We start from the raw sequence: 23,554 nt of genomic DNA, 5'->3' as shown, positions 1-23,554 counted from the left end.
TTTATTTTTTTTGGGGGGGGGGGGAGGCACAGGAAAGCGTAATAACGTGGCTGATGTGAAAATGGGAGGATATTTTTGGTAAAAATTCAGGATGTGGTCATAAGAAAACCTTTTCCTTAAAAGAAAACTGTTAAGGGGAGAGTTCTGACACTAATGCCCCCAGTTTTTTGACCCTGTGGGCAGAAGTTATGGCTCCCAAAAATGCCTTTTTCATAGATAAGTGTACCAGAAAACAATTAGCTGGTGGATCAAATCCAAGTTACATGAGGCAATGAAGGACTAAGTTAAAATCCCATATGGGAGTGGATTTCTTATTTATAAGAATAGATTAATCAACCCTTTAAAGAACCCTACCATTGTCAGGTAGGCAAATATGGTGGATCCCTCCACAGACTAATGGAAGGCTGTGAGCACTGCTAAAAGAACTTTAAGAACTCATAGAAAGACATGACTTTCTTAATTCCTAAAGATAAACTAGAACAGCAAGAGGAGGAGAACGAATTTATGAAAGCTGTCACTGAATGCACTAGTGATGAAACCTCTTTTAGTGAAGATAAATAGTTCTGGTAGAAACCTTTCTGCAGTTTAATAGGACTTGTTGAACCTCGGTTGAACCATGGAAGAGCCAAGCTGAGTCAAAAGATGTCCAGATTGGGATGGAGAAACTCAATGGAGATCTGAGATAACACATGAACAACAGTTGGGGAAGAGTAACAATGGACAGGTAGTGACACAAATCAAGTGAGATTCGTCTCAACCACGTTGGTGCAGTAAGAATGACTTTTGTTCTGTTTGATTTTGTTTAGCACCTTCAAAAGTAGAGGTATGGGTGGATATGCACAGAAAAGACCCTTCATCCAAGGAATGAGAAATGTGTCCCCTAGGAACCGATGGCCCAGACCCCCTCTTGAACACAATTTCCTTCCACTTTCGGTTGGCAGCAGTTGCAAAGAAATCCGCTTCTGGAAATCCCCATCTTAGAAAAATGTGCATCTGAAAAGCCAAGAGGGAATTCCCATTTGTAATCTTGGGAGAAGTGCCTACTCAGATTGTCAGCCAGTGTTTTGAATGTTTTGAATGCCTGAAAGTAAGAGGCTGAAATGAGAAGATGGTTGGCTATACAGCATTTCCACAGCCTTATTGCTTCGACACAGAAGAACGTGGATCTTGCCCCCTTGACAACTTATGTAAAACATGCAGGCTATGTTGTCAGTAGTGGCTTTTGCAGATTGATCCATGATGAGGGGAACAAAACAGACAAAGGCATTCCTGACTGCTCCTAATTTCAGGAACCTAATGTGAAGTTAAGACCTTTGAACAAACCATTGGCTCTCTGCACACCTAGGTGAGCTCCCCACCCTACGAGAGAGACATCTTAAGTTATGGTGACTGTTGGAGGAGATTGGTTGAAACGAACTACTGTACATAGTTGGCACAGGTCTTTCCATCAATTAAATGAGTCCAGAACCCAATGAAGAACAGACACCATCCTATCCAGACTATTTGTTCAAAGTATAAACTGTTTCAAGCCATCCCTGAAAGCAGTGAAGATGTAACCTGGCATATGGGGTTACAAAAGTATATGCTACCATAAGAACCAGTAGCTGTAGGCATTTATTTGAATCTCTGAAATTAGGTTTATTAGTATCATGAACCTACCTGCAGGAAGGTATGCCCTGGCTGTTAACAGCATTCAGGAAAGCTCCTATCAAGGATCTCTGATTAACTGGGCTCAAAATAGACTTTCTGATGCTCTGTTGAAGACAAACTGTGAAAGAGAGTCATAGCTGTCTTTACAAGCAGCCAATTGTCGAGGCAGAGGAAGATGAGTATTTCCATCTGCCAAAACTAAGCTGCTACCACTGCCATGACCTTTGAGACTACTACTGAGGCAGAGGAGAGGCGAAAGGGAAGCACTTGATTCTTAGAAGCGATCCTGACCAATTGTAAAATAAAAATCTCTCATGAGAAGGTTGAATTGTGATGTGAAACTGTGTTCTGAAGGCTGCAAACCAGTCCCTGGAATCTAAAGATGGAATAGCAGCTGCGAGAGTCACCATCCTGAATTTCTGTAATTTCACAAAAGCATTTAGGCATCTGGGAGCTAGTATCTGTCTCCATTCCCCATTCTTTTGGGGGGGCCAGAAAATACGTGAAATACAATTGTTATAAACAGATAGTTAAGGGTTAATGCCTCTTTTACCTGTAAAGGGTTAAGAAGCTCAGTGAACCTGGCTAACACCTGTCCCAATAAGGGGACAAGATACTTTCAAATCTTGGTGGAGGGAAGTCTCTCTTTGTGCTCTTTGTTTTGGGAGTGGTTCACTCTTGGGACTAAGAGGGACCAGACGTTAATCCAGGCTCTCCAAATATTTCTTTATCAGTCTCTCATGTTTCAAAATTGTAAATAATAGCCAGGCAAGGCGGATTAGTCTTATTTTTGTTTTCTCAACCTGTAAATGTCCTTTTTTTTTGCTGAGAGGATTTTACCTCTGCTTGCTGTAACTTTGAACCTAAGGCTAGAGGGGGTTCCTCTGGGCTATATGAATTTTATTACCCTATAAAGTATTTTCCATCCTGATTTTACAGAGAGATGGTTTTTACCTTTCTTTAATTAAAAGCTTTCTTTTTAAGAACCTGATTGATTTTTCCTTGTTTTAAGATCCAAGGGGGTTGGATCTGGACTCACCAGGGATTGGTGGGGGAAAAGAGGGGGGATGGTTTATTTCTCCTTGTTTTAAGATCCAAGGGGTTTGGATCTGTGTTCACTAGGGAATTAGTCAAGGCCCTCAAGGCCACCCAGGGAGGGGAGGGTTTTGAGGGGACAGGAAGTGCTCCAGACACTAAAATTTCTGGATGGTGGCAGAGTTACCAGCTCTAAGATAGTAAATAAGCTTAGAAGTATCCATGCAGGTCCCCACATTTATACCCTAAAGTTCAGAGTGGGGAAGGAACCTTGACATGGTGAGCAGCGGTGAGATATTTTTAGGAACCAAAAGCCAATAGGATTTTTTTTTCTCTCCTTTCTAGATGCTTAGAAAGTAGCCTGAAGGCAGAAGCGTTAAGTTTTTTAACAAGGGTCTTTCTTAAGAGGAGGCTTCAAACTGTGAGCAAGCAGCCAGCAAAAGGAATTTACAAGCTGAATTGTTCTCTCTTTTTACCTCTCAGGTATAGCTAGTTAGAAAGTCTCTGTTAACCAAGCAGCCCTGAGCTGAGTGCATCCCAGTTTCAGTGAGCTGCAGAGGGGTGTGGCCAGCACAAGAAAGCAGGAAAATGAGTACCAGTGGAGCAACTAACAAACTAGAGCTGGCTAGGCTAGAAGCAACAAAGAAAAACAACGAACATAAGAGAGAGATGGAAATAAAACAATTAGAAATAGCCAGAGAAGAGGCTGCCCACAAAAGAGCTATGGAGGAGAGAAAAAAAGAGATAGAGATGAAACAAAAAGAGATGGAGATGAAACAAAAAGAAAGAGAGAGAAAAGAGAAAGCCAAAGAAGCTGACCACCAGAGATCTATGGAGAGGAAACAAAAAGAGATGGAGATCCAGAGGGAGGCCAACCAGGAGGCCCTGGAATTAGCAAGGGCTAAGCCGGACATACCAGCCAACCCTAACAACCCTTCTCCGGGTACTGTTTCCCATCCCAGAAAATTCCCCATCTACAAGGCAGGTGATGATACTGAGGTCTTCTTAGAAAATTTTGAAAGCGCCTGCCTTGGGTACAGCATCTCTGCAGACCAGTACATGATAGAACTGAGGCCACAGCTCAGTGGACCCTTAGCAGAGGTGGCGGCTGAAATGCCTAAGGAACACATGAACGATTATAATCTTTTTCAAACCAAGGCCAGAATCAGAACGGGGCTAACACCTGAGCATGCCCATCGGCGGTTCAGACCCCTAAGGTGGAAACCAGATGTGTCATTTACCCGACACGCCTACCACATTGGAAAGAATTGGGATGCCTAGATATCAGGAGCAAGTGCTAAATCTCTGGAAGAGCTGTCCTTCCTAATGCAAATAGAGCAGTTCTTCGAAGGTGTTCCTGAGGAAATAGAAAGGTACATCCTAGATGGGAAGCCCAAAACTGTAACCAAGGCGGGGGAGATTGGAGCCAGATGGGTGGAAGTGGTGGAAAAGAAAAAAACTACTAGCAAGGGGAGCGAATATCAGAGGGGGCAAACCGAAAATAAACCCTATCACCGGGGGCAACCCAAGACCCCACCTACAACCCAAGGAAAGCCCCAGACACCCTATTTTCCCACCTCACCAGTCTCCAGCAACCCACCTTGACCTAGTGACCACTCAGCCGGGCGATGTTTTAAATGTAATGAACTGGGACATGTAAAGGTCCACTGCCCCAAGAACCCCAACCGATTACAGTTCATTACACCGCAATCACACCTAAGATCCCCAGGCCCAGATGCCTCTCAAATACCCTCGGAGAGAAGGGAAAACTTGAGTAGGCGGAAAGAAGGTTATCGCGTGGAGAGACACAGGGGCACAAGTGTCAGCTATCCACCAATCCTTAGTGGACCCCAAATTCATCAACCCAGAAGCCCAAGCGACAATTCACCCATTCATGTCAAAATCTATAAGCTTGTCTACAGCTGAATTGCCGGTCCAGCACAAAGGCGGGTCAGGAATGCGGACTTTTGCAGTCTATGACAATTATCCCATCCCCATGTTACTGGGGAAAGACTTGGCCAACCACGTGAAGCTGGCCAAGAGGGTGGGAATGGTCACACGCAGCCAGGCCAAACAAGCTTCCACACCAATCCCTGTTCCTGAGCCATCCACAAGGGCCCCGTCTGTGTTACCAGAGACCCAGAGAGAGGTGGTAGAACCGGATCCCCTGCCAACGACTGCAACAGCCATAGTGCATCCGTCCCAGAACCAGAACTGGAAAAGCAACCAGCACCAGAACCGTTGCCAACACTGACTCCAGTGCTTGCAAACCCATCTACAACTTCAGCGCCAGAGGGCACCAGTGGGCCTGAACTGGCAGAAGCAGCAGACAACCATACCCAAGAGGCTCAGCCAGAGCCTGAAATATCACATGGTGAACCGCTTTCCGCTGGCGCACTATCAACGAAAACAACCCCATCACCTACATCTCTTCCAGAGGGACCAAGCCCAAGTCCATAGTCTAAGGAGGAACTGATGTCTCCGGCCTCAAGGGACCAGTCCAGTCTGAACAGGAAGCTGATGACAGCCTTCAGAAAGCTTGAGTGGTCGCACGGAGCACCCAACCACCTCTCAGCTCTTCTAACCGATCCCAGTTTGTTGTAGAACAAGGACTTTTATACAAGGAGACTCTTTCTGGTGGACACCAGGAAGACTGGAGTCTTCAAAGACAGTTGGTAGTTCCAACTAAGTACCGGGTAAAGCTCTTGAGTTTAGCTCATGATCATCCAAGTGGCCATTCCGGGGTGAATAGAACCAAAGACCATTTGGGGAAGTCCTTCCACTGGGAAGGAATGGGCAAGGACGTTGCTAATTATGTCCGGTCTTGTGAGGTGTGCCAACGGGTGGGGAAGCCCCAAGACCAGGCCATAGCCCCTCTCCAGCCACTCCCCATAATTGAGGTCCCATTTCAGCGAGTAGCTGTGGATATTCTGGGTCCTTTCCCAAAAAAGACACCAGAGGAAAGCAGTACATACTGACTTTCGTGGACTTTGCTACCCGATGGCCGGAAGCAGTAGCTCTAAGCAACACCAGAGCTAAAACTGTGTGCCAGACCTCAGCAGACATTTTTGTCAGGGTAGGTTGGCCCTCCGACATCCTTACAGATTCAGGAACTAATTTCCTGGCAGGGATCATGAAAAATCTGTGGGAAGCTCATAGGGTGAATCACTTGGTTGCCACCCCTTACCACCATCAAACCAATGGCCTGGTGGAGAGGTTTAATGGAACTTTGGGGGCCATGATATGTAAATTCATAAATGAACACTCCAATGATTGGGACCCAGTGTTGCAGCAGCTGCTTTTTGCCTACAGGGCTGTACCACATCCCAGTTTAGGGTTTTCACCATTCAAACTTGTGTATGGCCACGAGGTTAAGGGGCCATTACAGTTGGTGAAGCAGCAATGGGAGGGGTTTAAGCCTTCTCCAAGAACTAACATTCTAGACTTTGTAAACAACCTACAAAGCACCCTCTGACACTCATTAGCCCTGCTAAAGAAAACCTAAAGGATGCTCAGGAAGAGCAAAAGGCCTAGTATGACAAACATACCAGAGAGCATTCCTTCCAAGTAGGGGACTAGGTTACAGTCTTGAAGGCGCAACAGGCCCATAAGATAGAAGCGTCATGGGAAGGGCCATTCACGGTTCAAGAGCGCCTGGGAGCTGTTAACTATCTCTCAGCATTCCCTACCTCAGCCCTAAAGCGTACCATGTTAATTCTCTAAAGCCCTTTTATTGCAGAGACTTAAAGGTTTGTCAGTTTACAGCCTAGGGAGGAGATGACGCTGAGTGGCCTAAAGGTGTCTACTACGAAGGAAAAAATGACGGTGGCGTGGAAGAGGTGAACTTGACAACAATCCATTCCCCTTACGCAGGGCTACAACTGTTTTTATGACTACACTAAGTATAGAAGAGATATCATTTCCTGTCTCAGCAAGTGTTTGTGAGATAAATCCCGGAAGAGAGACTTGGCCTGCTTGGGGGGGGCAGGGAATGAAGGTAAAACAGATTGAGCAGCCCAGTGTTATGACCTCCAAAGACTCATCTGTTGGAAAATGGGAGAGATGGTCCGTAAAGACAGGGAGGTGGGTAGGATGGGGAGCTGAAGAGTTCTGAGGTGGGAATATTCTGAGTCCTCGACCAAAGCTATTAAAATTGACAGTTGAATGAAGATAAGGCTAGTTGGTAGTGTGTAGTCGCAGTAGGAGGTTTCGTCTTCTGATACCTCCATCTCTTTTTAGATGATTCAGTTTGCCTACAGTAATAGAAGACTGAATCGTATAAGATCTCTGCATTGCTGGAGATCTGCTAAATTTTCTTTTGTTCGCAGGTATACATATACCAAGGGACCTGAATGTGGCCCACAAACTTTTCAAGTATGGAGAAATGTGTCTATGGACTTTGAAAATAAATTATGTCTGCCAAAAGGGAGGTCTTCTGTGCTATTATGAACCACTGTAGGGAAACTGGACAGTTGCAGCCAAGACACTCAATGCCTGATGACAGTGGTAGACATGGAATAAGCCAGAGTCTCAGCTGCATGTAGGGAGGTCAGCCACAAGGTTCTAGCAATGGCCTTAAACTACTCACTATATCATAAGGTGTAGACTTTGTATGGTGTTGTCTACAATACTCATTGACTGCCTCCACAACAGAAGAATTTGATGAAGGATGGGAAAATAAAAATTCAGAGATTTTTGCTGGAACAATGTATTTTTGTCAGCATGTTTACAAGCTGGTGACACCATCACTGAGGTCTATGACATGCTTTTTTCAGTTTCCAATAGAACCTCATTCACTGGTAACAGCGCTCATTCAGAAGATGTGGTGTAAAGGATACCCAAAAGTTTATGTTGCTACTCTTGGACCTCCTCTAAAGGAATCCGGAGCAAAACAGCAAGGCATTTCAAAAGCTTCTGAAACCACTTGAAATTGTCAGTCAAAGAAGGTGGTGAAGGCATTACACCTTGATCTGGCGATAATGATAATCTATTTGTCTGAGGCGTCAACTGGTCTGCTCTGGCCTCTTGCTCCTCGACAGTTTCCTCCTCAGGCTCCAGCTGTTGATGAGGAAGTGGAGGATCAGCCAAGTGTATGTGCACCCCATGGGAGAAACTACCTAGGAGCTCTCGAGAACTGCTGGTGATAGACACACACAGATCTCAAAAAGGCCACTGAGGGGACCCACAAGATGCGCAAGCAGGGATCCACTATTGGTCATACCAGTGAAGCAGGGCTCAAGATTGTTTCGCCTTTTAAATCTTCCTTTCAGTGTAGGTTACAGGTGAGTAGTCCCTTTCATGGTCGATAGGAGATCACTGGACAGAAGTCTGACAATCAGCAAAATATACAACACAGTCCAAAGATGGAGTAAATAATGAACATGGACAGCTGTCCGTGTGGTGCAGCAGGCGCCAGAGAGCTGGTTGGTACCAGGGAAAGATATGGTCCCAAGAGTCCCAGAAGATCCTAGAACCAAACACTTGATATTGGCTAGTAATGGAGACCCCAGCTCTTCCAAAACACAACAGATCTCTGAAATATTTGGAGTACCAGGTGTGTCTGAACTGAGGTTGGATGGGGCTCTGAAATGATCAGTGTTGATACCAAAGACAACAGTGGTGGTCGAGATAGCGCCAGTACCATGGATGCTGAATGCTTAGATGGTGCATGTCTACTGGACGTCAGTACTGAAGAAGCTGCCATCTTCTGGTACACCAGTGTAGTAGCCTAATATATTGGTTTGGGTACAGAAGGTGGTAAGAAGGAGCCTTTTTCAAAGCAGAATGTTTAGAATCTCTGCTGGATGTCATATCTAGTCAGTACCAAGGGAGATTTTGGTACTGAAGTATGCTTGCTACTGTAGCTCTTAGAAGAAGTCAAAGTCTTCAATGAACTCCCAGTACCAGAACAACCTAGAGCCTCAAAACCTTGTGTCTCCAAAATGGTTATTCTGTGAGGCAAAAGATTTCTTTGAATAATCATCTCTGGTAGAAGATCCGGAACCCCTATTCCTTTGAGTCTTATTGGTACCGTCTGTGATCTTATTCCCCAAAGCTCTTGGTGACCAGGATAGAGAAGTCAACAGGGTACAAGGGCACTTGAATGCGCTAATCTACAACGAGGTTCTCTGAGCCTGATCTCAGGTCTTGCTCTAGCACGAGCAGACTAAATTTAATATCCCTGATTCTTCTACATGTGCTTTTAAAAAGATATGCAGATCTTACACTGAGACACATCCATATACCAGCCAAAATAGCCAACCAGACACAGAGAATGACCGTTGCTAATTGGGATGCACTCCCTGCAGAAGAGGCAGCATTTGAAGCCTGAGGATCCCAGAATATCACAACCCTGAAGCTAGCATCTCATCTGGAAGGAATCTGTTTCAAAGAAAACCCCCAAAGCATGCAAGAATTATCAAAATAAACATATACAACTGGGTAAACAACCAAGCTAAACTATCACTAAGAACTAACACTAAAAAATCTAAGCTATAGGCTATGCTAGAGCAGGCATATTAGATGCTGTGTCTCAGGCCAAAGGGTGGTTGAGAAGGAACTGAGGAGCAGTTTGCCCAAGCAGCTCTACATAGCCACAGTGTGGAGCACAAATAGATGTACAGCACACGCGCAGGCTGAACAGATGCTGCTACTGAAAATCTCTGATCAAAAAGTGCCTGGGGCACACCTGAAGTGGAGCACCTGCAGACATACTATTGTTCCTCATGGAAAAATTAGGAATATATTTCTCCAAATAGGAAGCATCATGAGGAGACACTACAACCGTGTATGCACAATCAATACACTGGTTTCAGAGTAGCAGCCGTGTTAATCTGTATCCACAGCAAGAACAGGAGTACTTGTGGCACCTTAGAGACTAACAAATTTATTTCAGCATAAGCTTTCGTGGGTTACAGCTCACTTCTTCTGATGCAATAAACTATGCTTCACATTGTCTGTGCTAAAAAGCACAGATTTAATGTACTGCAGGGCCAATAAAGAAAGTAATAAAATATGAACCTTAGTTCAGATTGTCAGCATAGAGCAAAAGGCACATGAACATAGGACCCCATGCAATCAGTTTGTTAAGGCAGTACTTAACTTCAGTGCAAAAGAAAGCAAAATTAGTGTTCTAGCCTGCAATTTATTTTTGGGGGGTGGGGCTGTTCCACAGTTCTTGCCCTTAAGTACTGGGTTACCCTGCTATTGCTGCTATTCTGGAGGAAGCCATTAAGGAATACTTTTCTTCCTCCATCTGACTGCTGCCAGACCTTTTCTTGATGCTTTGCCTCCTCAACTGCACATCTTTTGAGCTCTCCAGATGAGAGCTAACTGAAGAACCAAAGGAGACAGAAATATAGTACTATGAAAGAAGGCAAGCAGTGGTATTAGGGTCAGAATATACACACCAGCGCACAACTGCCATGTCATTCATTTCATGCCTCAGCTACAGACCTAAACTTTCCAGGGAGATACACCAAAGGGCAAATAGACTGACTAGAGGAATACTAAGCCAGCCTGATTTACTTGGATCCCCTAATGTATCTAACAACAGCAAGCAAGAGTGAGACACTGCTCCTGCAGGCTGTAGAGTCCTGGCAGGAAACCAGTTCAAGTACCACCTCAAAGCCACATCTAACCTTGGCTAGAGATGTGTCAGGGAAACCCACTGTCTAAAACAGCTGAAGCCCACTTGTGGCCCAATCAGCATATAGCAGCAGCCCATGTGACATCCTCAGAGCATACAGGTAGTGTATATATAGTGTGAGGATGTGGCCCACAGACAGCTGTATAATATGCAGCCCACAATTGTAAATAGGTTGAGAACCACTAATCTAAAAGGTATATGGGTCAAGGCCAACCAGCCCTCAATTATTTGCCAAACCATTCTGGAAATCCAATTTGTCCTCCAGAGAAAGAAGGCACTCTAATAAGTAACTTGCAATAGTTCCCTTAAAGACACAAAGGTGTGCTGCTAGTCTTCAATGGAAATGCAGTACACGGAGGAACTGATTTAGGCATCTGCAGCAACATGCCAGTAGTGGGATCTAAGATGTGACAGACCTGAAGGGGGAAAAAAAAGGAACTCTTAAATGGCTGCCTCCAAAATTATGGAAATGGCAGGATGTTCCAGAAATGAGGGCCAGAGAAGTATCTAAGAGCCACTAACAGATGGCAAAGCATGCACCAGCGCCTGGTATTTATGATCTAAGAGTGCAGCCTTCTCTCTGCCAAACTGAGAAATCCCTAGTGATCCACTCTGATGGAAAACTTTATGGGTGGTGGGAAATAGGCAAACTGTTCATTTAAAGTTTAGTACATAAAATCTCCAACTGTCAACTGAAAACACATCTAACAGTATTTCTGGGATACACCGTGAAGATTTAAAGCAGGGGTCTCAAACTTCCAGCCCACAGGCCATTTGCGTCCCAAGAACCTCCCCACTCTGGCCCACGGAGGAGAGACGCAGGCAGCCATGCTGCCGGCAACGTTCGCTACAGACGCAGCCACCACCACCACCCCGCCTCCCCAATAGCACCCATTGGCTGAGGGAGAGGGACAGAGACACCGACACCATCATTAGTTGCCAGTCAGTCAGCCACGGAGGCAGTGTCATTTTTTTCCACATGAATATAAACAAGTCAAAAATACCGAACACAACTATCTGATGCACACCTCACTGCAATCCTGAAGGTTTCAACTGCTCAGTCACTGAGGCCAAATATTAAACTGACAGAACTGAAGCGCTGCCAGGTGTCTGGCAAACACTAAAAACTCTGAGGAGTATATGTGGGAACTTACAGAATCATACAATATCAGGGTTGGAAGGGACCTCAGAAGGTCATCTAGTCCAACCTCCTGGTCAAAGCAGGACCAATCCCTAACTAAATTCCCAAATGGCCCCCTCAAGGATTGAACTCACTACTCTGGTTTAGCGGGCCAATGCTCAAACCACTGAGTTATCCCCCTCCCTACACAAAAGCTTATGCCCAAATAAATTTGTTAATCTCTAAGGTGCCACAAGTACTCCTCGTTAACACCACTACCACTCAAACTAAAATCTCTCTGGCAGGCAAAGAATTGTATGAAGTTGTATGACAGTTTTAGTATTTCTAAGAAATTTGAAAAAAATACAATATGTAAGTTTTCTTTTCTGAATACCATCTTCAGCGACATCATTGGCCCGCTGGGAGGATTTGAGGACTGGTCCTGACCCTAAGGTAAATTGAGTTTGAGACCCCTGGTTTAAAGATTTGGGAATCAAGTAGACCTGGAATCAGTAAAACTAAATGATATTTGGTTCACAAGATACAAAACTGGCCAGAATTCTGAAGGTACCTTCACCCGTAGGAATGACTGTTTCAATTTGTTGCACAATAAACTTTTCCTCCATTTCCTGAATACTCAAATAAAGGCTGGACCTATTTAGACTCCACTATCCAGTACATTCCTTTCAATCCTGACAAACAAGACAGGGCAGGAAATTGTTCTCTTCTGAACCTAGCAGCTATTATCAATAATTCTTAGGCAACCAGAACTACGTCTGATCTGTGGTTAAGGTTCTATTGCACCCACTATTCTGAACCACCACAGCAGTGGTTGGTTTAGTGAAACATGGATGGATTACAATATGAATTGCATACAGTAACCTTTAAACAAAGCTTTAAGAAGCTGCTCTGCTCATAAATAGCCAATTCACAATTTGAGCATTACATCTCCCCCTTTAAATTTAAAAACTTACATTAAAAAAAGTACACGCCGCCACCACCACCGTGCAGAACTGGAATTAAAATTTATGTTCCAGAAAGCTATCAAATCAGATTAATTTGAAGACTCGACCAGCCTTAAACACAGAGTGCAAATTGGTTTATTCTTTTCATTACTTACCTATCATTCTGCTCTCCTTTTACACAATGACCACAGGAACCATCTATATTTGAGACATGCTCAAATTGACTGTCAGATGCTACAGAAGCCTAGTGCGTAATATTTCTATATCAGGGGAACAATTCAAGAGTTGCTAGAAGTTCAAAAAAGGAAACAACTTACAAGGCTGCTTTCACCTAGATTAGAATTTATGGGCTGTTTAAAGGTCCAACTCATTCTTCCATTCAGGGTACACAGTGTAACACTACATAACAAAACAGGATCATCTCATTCACATTTGTCACATCTTGTGTTAATTTGGGATGATCACCTTTAACACCTGCTTTAGCTCAGGTCAGGTGACGCCTCCCTCCTTTATTGGAGGTTTCATGTTAATAGCATTGAATTAGTTTATATTTGTTCTAATTTGTGTATTGTATTCTATACTGAAATTAAAAACACATGAAGCAGTGACTCCTTTAAGAAACAATATCTATTAGTAACTTCTATATTAATTTAATGTTACAACATTGTTAAATTATATCTTCTCTAACGGAGCACTAGGTGAGCCAGAACTCCATTCCAGTATTTCTCTGGTGGCCACATCAGTTTCTTTAGGATTTAAAGCCATCAAATTCAATAACGTTTCTGTAAAATCTTCCAGATATGAATCACTGCAACTTCCTGAGTCTCTTAGAGAAACAATAATTCTCAGAGGACTGTGAACCAGCCCTTTACATTTCTAACCATTTCGGATCTGATTTATTTTAAAAGAAAGATCTTGTTTCTCCAGTGAGACTAAAAATAAGTTAAGAGAAGGAAAAGACCTACGGAGCCTGATTTTCTGATAACCTGCACACCACCTTTGTGTGCAAACTATCTTAGATGTGCATGTCAGTGATCTGCTCATGCACTAGGAAGATAGGCACCCATCCAGCCCCATCCATGTACAATCTGATTTGTACAGATCTGCACACAAAATAACGCATAAGTTACCTGAAAAATCAGGCCCATTAAATTGTTAATCCATCCAAGCACAATGGAGATTTCCATCACCATTCCTTGGGTGGGGCAGAGGGGGAATTGATCTCACTACTAAGACTTTTTCCTCATTTTTTTTCTAGATTGTGTTCTCCTTCACTTAGTTCTGGCCGAAATGTGTGTGTCACAGGAGTGAGGAAGAGGGATGGAAAGAGAGGCTCCAGCTAAAAGATGTGTAAATGAGCAGGTGTAGAGTTCCATTTGCCCCCATCCTTCACCCCACTTTGCCTCCTTAATAAATGCCTGAGCATCATTCCAGAAATTGTGGAAGAGCACATCTTACCCCCATGAGACTAGTTCTTTAAATGTAGTGCCTATACAGCCACTACACTCTCATTTGCTCCAACTCCTAGACAGAGACAAACACCTACAAGATTTCTATCAAGCATTCTTACAACTACCTGCTGAAGTGAAGAAAGACTGACAGAGCCAGAAGAGTACCCAGAAATCACCTACTACAGGACAGATCCAACAAAGAAAGTAATAGAATGCCACTAGCCATCACGTTCAGCCCCCAACTAAAACCTCTCCAGCACATCATCAAGGATCTACAACCTATCCTGAAGGACAATCCATCACTCTCACAGATCTTGGGAGACAGGCCAGTACTTGCTTACAGACAGCCCCCAGCCTGAAGCAAATTCTCACCAGCAACCACAGACCGAACAACAAACACACTACCCCAGGAACCTATCCTTGCAACAAAGCCCATTGCCAACTCTATCCATATATCTATTCAGGGAACAACATCACAGGACCTAAAACACATCAGCCACAGTATCAGAGGCTCATACACCCGCACATCTACCAATGTGATATATGCCATCATTGGCCAAACTAGACAGTGTCTACATAAAAGAATAAATGGACAGAAATGAGACTTTTTGAATATTATAATTCTTGACCAGTCGGAGAACACTTCAATCTCCCTGGTCACTCAATTACAAACCTAAAAGTCACAATATTACAAAAAAACCTTCAAAAACAGACTCCAACGAGAGACTGCTGAATTGGAAATAACTTGCAAAATGGACACCATTAAATTAGACTTAAATAAAGACTGGGAGTGGAGGGGTCATTACACAAAGTAAAACTGTTCCCCTGTGTTTATTTCCCCTCCCCACGGTTCCTCACAACTTCTTGTCAACTGTTGCTAATTGACTATTTAGATTACCACTACAAAAAGTTCTCTCTCCTCTGCAGGTAACAATTTACCTTAACTGATCACTCGTTAGAGTGTGTATGGTAACACTCATTGTTTCATGGTGTGTGCGTGCGCATGCGTGTGCGTGCGTGCGCGTCTTCCTACTGTATTTTCCACTGCATGCATCTGATGAAGTGGGCTGTAGCCCACGAAAGCTTATGCTCAAATAAATGTGTTAGTCTCTAAGGTGCCACAAGTACTCCTGTTCTTTTTACACTCTTGGGGGGGCCTCTAGCCCATTACTGTAATACAAACAATAAATATTGAATCTTGAAGTGATTCTGAAGATTTGCAGCTCATGCTGCTACAGCGGCCCAGATCTTCTAAACAGCCTTAGGTGCTGGGACCCCAAAATGCTGATTCCCCAGCCAGCACTGCTAGAGAAATCCTTAGTTCTGCAATTTTTCTTTTTATTTAAATTTTATTACCTTATCAATAAACATATTGATTCAATTACAAATTTGGGGGATTACAAACAATATTTGAAAGGACAGCTTGTTTTAATCGAAGATCTATTAAACAGCTACACAATTCAGCAACTTTTAATGCTATATTTCAATAATACATAAGATCAAAATTTAAAGGGAAATGAAAGTTACATCACACTCTACAAGTAAAGAATTATTCAGTTATTCACTTATAGAGAAAGTTAAAACAATGACATTCTCTCACTTTAATTTCTTAATTATTCTCTAGGTAACACTTGGACATGGAGTTGAAAAAATGTTTTTCCTCAGTTGCAAAATCCAACAGTGGGGAAAAGTCCCTAAAGTAACTAAAGTTTTGAAATTTATTAGTGTTTTCATACCATCAATCTGCTGATTTAGCAATGTAGGGAATATAAGGTCTTTTGCCAGTGAGAAATCAAGGTATCTTTTACATTTCAATCTGCCTGAAAATATTTGGCCAAAACAGACAGAAAAAAAAAAGTTTTATAAACTGAAGCATCGAACAAAGTAAATAGTGGTATGTTTTATGCTGTAGAATATGAGAAAGAGGGGGGAACTTCTGTCAGATCTGTTTGATTATCAGCCTTTAGGAACTAGCTCCAGAATTTTCAGGTAAACCTAGAACAAAAATACTGCAGGCCCTTAAATCTGTTATACACCTCTACACCAATATAACACAAATTTGGCTATAACCCAGTGCTCCGGGGGCGGGGGGGCTGCACACTCCACTAGATCAAAGCAAGTGCAATATAACACGGTTTCACCTCTAACATAGTAAGATTTTCTGGCTCCTGAGGACAGCGTTATATCGAGGTAGAGGTGTACTTAATTTCCATTTTTCAAGTGGAGCAATGCATTATTATACCAAAAATTAATATTTTTCGAACAGTGACATTTTATGTCCCAGATTACTAATGTATTCTTCCACAGAAGTAACCTTTTCCCTCAAATCATTAATTTTTAAATTGCATACATCTACTTTAGACTCCAAAGAATGAGAGATTCATATGGGCAAAAAGTTTTTATTTTAGAAAGAGTTATATGATTCGGACAAGGAAATGAAATTTTTAATAAACCCTTCCGTCAACAGAAGTAGCTCCATCTAAAGTAGATTGTACACAGGGAAGAAGAATCAAGAAATCCCTTAATAGAAATGGATGTTATGTATTCATTCATATATCATCCTCTCTTATTTCTCTGGAACAGATTGAGAAAAACCATAGAGGGATTAAAATAGGAAAGCATTTTTAAAACAACCTCGATACATACACACACAATTATGCATCTGAAAATTCTGAGAAATCACAGAGCAGCAAGATCATAAGTCTATTCAATCTGTACGCAGTCCCTCTCCAACTCACAATCACAGTAATCACAGGGTGGCGCATTTAGTCTTTCAGACCCTTCTGTTGATTACTCATTTTTTGTCCGAGTAAAACGCAGTCACACTTAAAGGCCCAGAAGATAGGTTTTGCTGTTTTAGACATATACTGGGAAATTTCTCCACTAACTACCCTGCCTTGAGAAAAAATGTGCTATTCTCAACTAGTAATTAAAAACTGAGTATTCAAAGAGAAGACTCACAAAATTTCATTTATTTTTTCTGGTACCTTTCCACCACTGCTACTGTCTTCCAGGGAAGAATCTTACAACTCTGCTCAGTTTCTTTGCTGTTTTGAGATTACTTTGTAAGCCACCCAAGTGGAATACTACACAGATGAATCCTTCCCAGGGCATTCAATAATCTTCACAGGTATTTTAAGCAACATCTTGTTCTGAAAATACCACAGTCCCTTGGGAAGTCCCTTGCTGCTGCCTTTATAGACTGTTTCTATTTCTGCTAATGTCAAACTCAGAAACAAACTGCTACTACAAATTATTTCAAGTAAAGCAAACAGTGTAGTTTAACCTTCCCAGAAATAACTTAATTCCCTTGTGGAATGGATTTCACTGTTTCAAAATACACCCCATAAACAACAGCATTAACATCACAACTATGGGAATCTGAAATTGAGGAATGGGAGAACAAATAAGGCAAGGTCCTCATATATCAAAGGACATTATAAAAGAAAAATGGTAAAATTCTGTATCAATGGTACCTAACTCCCCTTAAAATGGAATGATTACAGTGCAAGAATGGGAAAGTGCTGAAGAGAACATAATGAAAGAATTTCTCCGTATATGGTGAAAGTGACCAAAATTTAAGACATTTTGGAAAGCCATTGGAGATTCTATAAAGGAGATAACGTGTCAGCTGTCAAATAACCTTTTCATATTTTTGCTATTTTTTCATGAAAAGTGAAGTCTTGAGTTTTGTGGCTTTCTTACCACTCATTTCCTAGTTCCTGCTAGAATTACCATAGCAAGGGGGTGGAAGAAGTGTGACTGCTATGGAAGAGTGGGGGAAACTCTGGTACTAGAAAAAATTAACTCAAAGTCAGAGTTCTGCACAAGAGAAGGAAAAAAAGCTATTCAGAAATCTGGAGGAACATTTTAGAGTTTGCTGGAAGGAGGTCACTGCCACCAAATTTGATAGTTAGAGAACTTATGAACACTAAGGAAAAGAGAAACCCCTTCACTGTCAAAATTAAAAATTAAGATATTAAAATTAGGAAAACAGATAGGAAGAAAAAAGAGAAAAGTTTAATATTGCACTGTTTAACCTGTTTTATGAGCTGTCCTAAATGTAAGAAAATCAGGTATCTCGATCAAAACATGAAAGACTATCCAACTACCACTGACTGGAAAGACAGAAGAGGAATACAAATAGCACAAAAGAATCAACCACAATTGTGAACAATACCACAAAACTGAAGAAAGTGATTGGTAGCAGGTCTCATGAATATAGCTTTAGGAACTTTATAGGCCAACTCATATGTATACTAAGTTTATCTTTATTTAAGCTGTAAAACAAATTCTTCAAATTTCTGTTATATAAGAATTGGTCTGTTGATACATTAAATCGAGACAACCATAGGAATGTAAATTCACCCCCAATATTATACTTTGAGCATCTCTCAATATAAAACTGAATCAAATACATTAGCACTTTTTGCATGGAATATTTTGGGTGAACTGTTATTTGTTGAGGACAAGCTTTTTATTGCTCTGCCTGCAGCCCGATAGGTTATAATTTTGCTTTGGTTCCTGTAACTGTGACAACTTTGTGAGCATCTTTTGTGTCCATAATAATGAACAGATGCTGTTTCACTTTGCAGCAATATTATGGCTTGGCTAGAACACTTTTTAATATACAGATGCAGATAATTAGATGTATAAAGTAATGAACAAAGACTTTCAGACAAACCATCCCAAGATACAAAGCACAAACACCATTTATTTAATATTAAAACTACTGCATGGGGAGTGAAAAATAATAAAGGAGAACATCTGCTCAGAAAGAACCACTTAAATCGTCTGAAAGTTTTAAATACTATTTGCACCTCACTGCTGAGGGTTTAAAGTATCTTGAAATAAATTTGATTTTATACACGAGAAACTAATTTGTTGATAGTTGAAAAGTAACAGACAGCTGGAATTTACACAAGAGAATCAAAGCATTGTCCACATTTAAGTCACTAGCTTTGACCTTTAACAGCTGTATATTATGTGATAGAGAAACCCACCACCTTTTTCACTAATATCTGAAGTGGGTCCCATACTTCTGTATCATTGATATCATAAGTTTATAGGAAAATCCAGGAGGTGAAGATAGAAACACATGGCTTCCTCCAGGCCCTGATTAAAGAATAATTTTATTATTTGAAGTTTACAAGTACCACGTAGGCTGGGCAACAGACTGATGCCAAGTGTGTGTTAAATTGTTCAGAAAGTCAACTGTGTGCCTGCCCTGCCTCCTCTCAAGATTGAACAAAAGGCTCTGGAAAGTCTGCCTCAGTCTTGGAAAACACACACACACGCTACATAATTACTCAATCTTAGGCCTGGTCTACACTACGCGTTTATACCGATTTTTGCAGCGTTAAACCGATTTAACGCTGCACCTGTCATCCACACAACGAGGCCCTTTATATCAATATAAAGGGCTCTTTAAACCGGTTTTCTGTACCCCTCTCCCTGACAAGAGGAGCAGCACTGAAATCGGTATTACCATGCCGGATTAGGGTTAGTGTGGCCGCAATTCGACGGTATTGGCCTCCGGGCAGTATCCCACAGTGCACCACTGTGATCACTCTGAAAAGCCATCTGAACTCGGATGCACTGGCCAGGTAGACAGGAAACGCCCCGCGAACTTTTGAATTGCATTTCCTGTTTGGCCAGCATGGAGAGCTCACCAGCACAGGTGACCACGCAGAGCTCACCAGCAGAGGCGACAATGCAGTCTCCTGAGAATTGAAAAAGAGCTCCAGCATGGACTGCACGGGAGGTACTGGATCTGATCGCTATATGGGGAGAGGATTCAGTGCTAACAGAACTCTGCTCCAAAAGACGAAATGAAAAAATATTTGAAAAAATTTCCAAGGCTATGATGGAGAAAGGCCACACCAAGGACTCAGTGCAGTGCAGAGTGAAAGTTAAGATGCTCAGACAAGCCTACCAGAAAACCAAAGAAGCAAACGGAAGGTCTGGGACAGGGCCGAAAACATGCCGCTTCTACGCTGAGCTGCATGCAATTCTCGGGGGGTCCGCCACCACTACCCCACCCCTGTCCGTGGATTCTGAGGTGGGGGTGGTAATCTCAGCCATGGCTGAGGATTCTGCGGACAAGGAAGATGAGGAGGAGAAAGAGGAGGACAAGCTTGCAGACAGCACACAGCACTCCGTTAACCGGCCAGGAGCTTTTTGTGACCCAGACAGAATTACCCTCCCAGCCCTCCCAAGCCAGTAACCCAGACAATGAAGCCATAGAAGCGACCACTGGTGAGTGTACCTTTGTAAATATAAAACATGGTTTAAAAGCAAGCCTTTTTTAATGATTAATTTGCCGTGAGGACTTGGGATGCATTCGCGACCAGTACAGTTATTGGAAAAGTTTGTTAACATGTCTGGGGATGGAGCGGAAATCCTCCAGGGACTTCTCCATGAAGCTCTCCTGGAGGTACTCCAAAAGCCTTTGCAGAAGGTTTCTGGGAAAGGCAGCCTTATTCCGTCCACCATGGTAGGACACTTGACCACGCCATGCATGTAGCAAGTAATCTGGTATCAGTGCATGACAAAGCCTAGCTGCGTATGGTACCAGTGATTGCTGGCATTCAAGCAACATCGGTTCTTTAGCTCGCTGTGTTATCCTCAGGAGAGTGATATCATTCATGGTAACCTGGTTGAAATTCAGGAATTTAATTAAGGGGACAGAGATGGCCATTCCCACAGGCTGTTTGCCTGTTGCTTAAAAGAAATCCTTCCTTGCAGGCAGCCAAGCGGGGGGAGGGGAGGGCGGGTAATGGCGCTGAGCTTTTTCGCGTTTGGCTAGCAGTGATCTTCCCTGCTACCAGCCACACGGTTGGGGGGGGGGAAAGAGGGGTGATTAGCAGTGATCTTTCATGATACCAGCCACGCAGTGGGGGGGAGGGGTAAAGCAATAACCCAAAGAATATGATGGGGGCGTGATTTCTGCTGCTGCATGTTAACAGGAAAGAAGCAGCACTGAACGGGATTTGCATGGTATTTGGGAAAGAAGGGCACTGTGTATATGAAGGCTGCAGAAGCCGAAAGACAATGGCCTACCATGGCCGCATGCAAGCCAAATTCTGCTGCCCGGACCTGCGTCTGTGAAATCTCTAACACTAGAGCCGCAGGCACTCAATATTAAGATGCAAAATGCGACCTTGTAGTTAAATCACATGCTATGTAAGGTGAATAGTGTTGTTCACTGTGAAAGAGTACAACCATTGTTCTGTAAAAAGTATCTTTTTTTAATACTTCTCTCCCTTTTTTACCTTCCTCATGCAGCTGCAAATTTTTCAAGCCTCCCTACTCCATCCCGAAGGCTATCTCAGATAAGGCGGAGGAAAAAAAAGATGCAAGATGAAACGTTCTCGGAAATCATGGAAGTAATCCGCAATGAAAGAGCTCATCTGAATGAGTGGAAGGAGGTGGTATCAAATTACAGGAAAGATGCCAGTGAACATGAGGACAGGAGGGACGAACGTGATGAGAGGTGGCGGCAGGAAAATCAGAGGAGGCAGGATGCAACGCTGGGGCTGCTGCGTGATCAAACTGACATCCTCCAATGTCTGGTGGAGCTTCAGGAACAGCAGCAGGGTCACAGCGTGCGGCTGCAGCCCCAGTGTAACCACTCTCACCACTCACCATGTTCCATATCTTCCTCACCCAGACATGTAAGAATGCATAGGGGAAGGATTCGTGCATCTGCCCACTCTGCTCCCGTGGACAGCCCAATCAAAAGGCTGTCATTACTTTGAAATATTTTTAGTGGCCTTTTCCTTCCCTCCTATCCTCCTCCCAAACCACACCCAGGATACCTTGTCAGTTCTCTCCCTCTTTTTATAACATGCATCTGAGGAAGTGGGTATTCACTCACGAAAGCTCATGCTCCAAAATGTCTGTTAGTCTATAAGGTGCCACAGGACTCTTTGCTGCTTTTACAGATCCAGACTAACACGACTACCCCTCTGATACTTGACCTCTTTTTATAATGACTTTTTAATAAAGAATACATGATTTTTAAAACGATAGAGACTTTTTATTTCCTTAAGCAAGCAGTAATCGAAGAGGGAGGGTGGGTCGCTTACAGGCAATGAGTCAATCAAGGCAGGGGGGGGCAGGGGATTCATCAAGGGGAAACGAACAGCAGGCACACCGTACCCTGGCCCATGATGAAACTCGTTTTCAAAGCTTCTCTGATGCGCACCGCTTCCTGGTGTGCTCTTCTAATTGCCCTGGTGTCTGGCTGCGCATAATCAGCGGCCAGGTGATTTGCCTCAGCCTCCCACCCCGCCATAAAGATCTCCCCCTTACTCTCACAGAGATTGTGGAGCACACAGCAAGCAGCAATAACAATGGGGACACTGGTTGGGCGGAGGTCTGAGCGAGTCAGTAATGTGCGCCAGCGTGCCTTTAAACGGCCAAATGCACATTCTACCACCATTCTGCACTTGCTCAGCCTGTAGTTGAACAGCTCCTGACTACTGTCCAGGCTGCCTGTGTATGGCTTCATGAGCCATGGCATCAAGGGGTAGGCTGGGTCCCCCAGGATAACGACAGGCATTTCAACATCCCCAACTGTTATTTTCTGGTCTGGGAAGTAATGCCCTTGCTGGAGCCATTTAAACAGAGTAGTGTTCCTAAAGATACAAGCGTCATGAACCCTTCCTGGCCATCCCACGTGGATGTTGGTGAAACGTCCCTTGTGATCCACCAGTGCTTGCAGCACCACTGAAAAGTACCCCTTGCGGTTTACGTACTGGGTGCCCTGGTGCTCCAGTGCCAAGATAGGGATATGTGTTCCACCTATCGCCCCCCCCCCCCCGACAGTTAGGGAATCCCCTTGCAGCAAAGCCATCCACTATGACCTGCACGTTTCCCAGAGTCACAACCTTTCAAAGAAACAGCTTAATGATTGCTTTGGCTACTTGCATCACAGCAGCCCCCACAGCAGATTTTCCCACTCCAAATTGATTCCCGACTGACCGGTAGCTGTCTAACGTTGCAAGCTTCCAGAAGGCTATTACCACTCGCTTCTCAACTGTGAGGACTGCTCTCATCTTGGTATTGTGGCGTTCAGGGCAGGGGAAAGCAAGTCACAAACTTCCATGAAAGTGCCCTTACGCATGCAAATGTTTCGCAGCCACTGCAAATCGTCCCAAACCTGCAAAACTATGCAGTCCCACCAGTCTGTGCTTGTTTCCCGGGCCCAAAATCGGCATTCAATGGCTAGAACCTGCCCCATTACCAGCAGGATCTCCAAAGCACAGGGGCCCGTGGTTTGAGAGAATTTTGTGTCCATGTCCTCATCACTCTCGTCGCCGCGCTGCCATAGCCGCCTCCTCCTCGCCTGGCTTTGCAGGTCCTGGTTCAGCATAGACTGCACGAGAATGCGCGAGGTGTTTACAACGTCCATGATTGCGGTCTTGATCTGAGCAAGGTCCATGCTTGCTGTGCTATGGCGTTTGCACAGTTCACCCAGGCAAAACGGCGCACAACAGTTGTCTGCTGCTTTCACAGAGGGAGGGGTGAGGCTGTACGCAGAACTACCCGCGACAATGCTTTTTGCCCCATCCGGCACTGGGATCTCAAACCAGAATTCCAAGGAGTGGGGGAGATTGTGGGAACTATGGGATAGCTACGGGATAGCTACCCACAGTGCAACGCTCTGGAAATCGACGCC

General features: G+C 43.5%; 1 protein-coding gene across 1 annotated transcript in view; it reads right to left on the bottom strand.

Annotated features, from left to right (window-relative positions):
• Window positions 1-23,554, bottom strand: part of SPPL3 (signal peptide peptidase like 3) — a 146,506-nt gene that overhangs the window by 79,964 nt on the left and 42,988 nt on the right. The window lies entirely within an intron of this gene.

The sequence above is a fragment of the Gopherus evgoodei genome, chromosome 13 (genome assembly GCF_007399415.2).
Source record: "Gopherus evgoodei ecotype Sinaloan lineage chromosome 13, rGopEvg1_v1.p, whole genome shotgun sequence".
Classification (NCBI taxonomy): domain Eukaryota; kingdom Metazoa; phylum Chordata; order Testudines; family Testudinidae; genus Gopherus; species Gopherus evgoodei.
The sequence above is the reverse complement of the archived record's forward strand: the minus strand, read 5'-3'. Positions and strand labels throughout refer to the sequence as shown.